General features: G+C 37.8%; 1 long non-coding RNA gene across 2 annotated transcripts; it reads right to left on the reverse strand.

Annotated features, from left to right (window-relative positions):
- Nucleotides 1-2,459: 2,459 nt before the first annotated feature.
- On the reverse strand, nucleotides 2,460-3,468 carry LOC143364028 (uncharacterized). 2 transcript variants are annotated; one of them, XR_013083967.1, is made up of 4 exons: nucleotides 3,279-3,468; nucleotides 3,097-3,171; nucleotides 2,910-3,022; nucleotides 2,460-2,520 (listed from the first exon to the last, which is right to left on the reverse strand). It is a non-coding gene; the product is annotated as an uncharacterized LOC143364028 (long non-coding RNA). The 2 variants fall into 2 exon arrangements; XR_013083966.1 differs by lacking the exon at nucleotides 2,460-2,520 and having other exon boundaries at nucleotides 2,837-3,022.
- Nucleotides 3,469-3,797: the final 329 nt, after the last annotated feature.

A 3,797-nucleotide genomic window follows, 5' to 3' on the forward strand; every position in this document is an offset into this window, starting at 1 on the left:
TATTTTGCACAAAAAGTCATTTTTCACAACACCCTGCAGCCACTCACAAAATCTTACGCGGTGATCGTAATCTGCTATCGAAAGCTCTTGTGATAAAACCATGTGATATGGATGATACTTTTGCCGTTTTAAAATTCGTTGAATTGATGAACGACTAATATGTGATGTTTGTGCAACTGTACGTTGACTAATATGAGGATTTAATGTAATTGCAACAAGAATACTGGCACTATTATTTTCATTAGTGACAGCTTTAAGTTTATTGCGAGTTTTTTTACACAATTCACCGTGCTCGCGAAGCCGCTTTTCTAAATTATGAAATGTTGCATGACATTTTTTGATCCCATAACGTTCAAAAAACACCTAACGTTAATAACATATTCACTTCTGTGTCAAAAGTAGCCATAATCACAATGTTACTGCTTGAATAACAGCTCTAAACTGAAAACGTTTTCATAGATAAGTGAGTCAAACTCAAGAATTGTAAATATTATTGTTTGTGTTTCTTCATGAATAAGAAAAGAACTCAAGCGCGTATTATTCCATAACGCTATTTCCGAGCGCTTCAAGTACCTACAACTCGAAACTTCAAACTGTTATATCTCATCATGGAAGTATCTGACAAAAAAATGTTTCCAACAAAATTGACTTGTTTTTTCCTGTAGAATCTAAATATGTAACATTTTATAGGGGTTTCCATTTAAAATTATAAAGGTACCTCCCCTCCCCCGTTAAAGGGGAAGGGAGGCCACTTCACGTTTATGTAGTCAGGAAGGCCCTTCAGTTCCATGCAATTTAAGACTAAGAACTTTAAAATCGATGGCATAGTTTTCGAGATATTGAGCTGTTCAGAGTTATGTGGGCCACCCTGTATATATATATATATATATATATATAATCTTCTATCGACAAACCCATGGCTGTTACAAGGAAAAATCATCTGCACAGATCTTTTGAAAATGGAAACGTTGCACACGGGCCAGACAACCCGGAGGCGACGACGCGGGACGAAGGACTATGTCGGACATCAGACAAGGGGGTCCCGGCGAGGATGGTGCAGTCGTCCCATGGGGTGGTCAGATTATCGCTTTGATAATAATGCTTGTAAACATATCAAATCGATGAAAGGAGAATACGAATGTCTGTTTACAAGCACCAGGAACAATTACACGGTACACCGTTTCAATGAAATTTAAATACCTTCATTTACCGTCCCCGAACGCATAAACGACGCCCCTGAAGTTACTGACAAACATTTCATAATTTCCTCGCTAAGGGTCACGTGAATGTCAACACATTACACCTCGTTGGATTTGTTTTTTCATAAGCTAAGTATAAGACTGTTGTAGTGGAAATATGCGTTCCCATTTAAGAAAACATACGATGACCTTGAAATCTCGAAAAAAATGACCATGAGAAAAAAATTCGGCCCATCACCGCATTGGCGCCTTCAAACAGAATATTTTCTACCCCTGACATTTTTTCTATCATGCAAAATAAGCGATATATTTAAGGTGGTCAAGTTAGGTGAAATATTCTGTATATACTGGGTTATACAGGGTGTTCGGTAACTGATGGTACAAGCGAAAAGGGGATGATTCTACATGAAAAAATAAGTCGAAAATATGGAACAAAATTTTTTCATGTGAGGCTTTGTTTTCGAGAAAATCGACTTTGAATTTTCGCCGGGTACGCGTGCACTTGATCGTGTCTCGTTATAACGGATCTCTCCTTGCCTCTTACTGTTCAATTAATTAGAGTAAGTGTTCGACATTTTGACCTTCAACTTCAATACACTTATTAATCCTTTCTTCAAATGACTGTACACAGGACAGAAGCATATCTGCGGGAATTTCAGCGCAAGCGTTTCTTATGCGTTCTACCATGTTTTCACGAATTGTTGACACTTGTTGATAAACCTTATCTTTTAGGTAGCCCCACAGAAAGAAATCCGGCGATGTCAAATCAGGCGACCTAGCAGGCCAATTAATCGGCCCACCTCTGCCAATCCGCCGACCATTGTATTCACGGTCTAATACTTCCCGTACTGCTATTGAGTAATGCGCTGGGCTACCGTCATGCTGAAACCACATACTTTGTCGAACGTCCAAGATAACATGTTCAAGTAGTGATGGTAGTTCCTGTTCCAGGACATTTCGATATTTGATTCCATTCAAATTACCTTCAATAAAATAAGGACCAATGAGTTTTTTCCCCATGATTCCACACCAAACGTTAACCGACCAAAGACGTTGATGTTCAACTTGTCGTAACCAGTGGGGATTTTCTACACTCCAGTAATGCATGTTATGCCGATTAATGCCACCATGGTTTATTAAATATTATTATTATTAAATAGTACATTAGCAATGAAATTGGGGCTCCAGATGTCCCGGACAACGAGCTCCTGCTCCTTCAGCAACCCCTCCATCTAGGCGTGGGCGGACCTCTCGTTATCGGTTCGGAAGGACGTAGGCAATTCTGCGACGTCACAATATATGTATGTTTTTTATGCACACCCTAAAAATTTCATCGAAATCGATATAGACACGAGCTACAAGCGGTTAAAAGTGACGTAAATCGTAGTAGACGCTGTAAGTCGATGATCGTTTTCAAATGCTGTTCCATAATTGTTGCGAGGGAAAGAATGTACCGCGCGGAAGTGGAGAGGAAAATGCGCGGTGCTTATCACTGATCTGTGTTAACAATGTATATTTTATAAGTAGTTATTAACTTGGTTTAACAATGATACTTTTGATGTATATATATATATATATATATATATATATATATATATATATATATATATATATATATATATATATAAGGTGGAACGGTTCTATTCTTTTAAAACGTGTGGATACTACGCACGACCACGACAGAGTTTTTATTACGACGCAGGTACGAACCACGTCGGCTTGGTTCGGTAACTCTCGGGTTGCTTCGGCATCCCTCTCCATGCATGCGCACAGAGATTACTTTCTTTACAATAATATTACCATGTTTTGGGTTTGCTGGTTTCCTGAAAATTTAGATTTTTGTTTACAAATAGGTACTTCCATATTTAAATTCGTTTACATAGTTCTATTAACTTACCAATACTTATAGAATTCATCGATACCTCATCTGTCTTATTTTGTTTGACGTCAACAGTCCTGTCGCTGCATCTACCTGAAAACAATAATCATAGTTGATATACCGATATACGTAATGATTATTGATGAAAAATAATTAAACAATTAGCACAATTAGTAACATACAAGTTTTTATATACATACCTAACTCGAAAGCATTTTTAAATAATATGTAGTAGGGGGCCGAGACGCGCGGCCGTGTGTAAACTCGGCGTAGCCTTTGGATGAATACCGAAATCGTTACAATACCGAAACCGACATGATTCTACAAATTACATTTCTTAAATTTTCGTTACAATCCCAAAACAAAAATAGTTGTGAAACGGAACTTTAATAATATTTCTGCCACTGCTAGTAGATTCGAATTCATGGAAAACAGTACTATCATCTACAAATTGAGAGACAGTGACAGAGCTCATTACATTATCGGAGATATTGGCAACATAAATGATATATAGCGAAGGGCTAAGAACGCCGCCCTGAGGGGCGCCCCTACAGACAACTCTGTTCGTATCTTCAGAAAGAGTAGAGAACGCAAATCTTTCATGAGTTAAGAACTTGATGAATTTTAGGATATTAAGTGAGCAGCCAATATTCGCAAGTTTGGAAAGAAGAATATCAACACAAACATTATCAAAAGCTTCATGAACATCAAGAAACGCA

The sequence above is a fragment of the Halictus rubicundus genome, unplaced genomic scaffold, assembly GCF_050948215.1.
Source record: "Halictus rubicundus isolate RS-2024b unplaced genomic scaffold, iyHalRubi1_principal scaffold0215, whole genome shotgun sequence".
NCBI classification, from domain to species: Eukaryota; Metazoa; Arthropoda; class Insecta; order Hymenoptera; family Halictidae; genus Halictus; species Halictus rubicundus.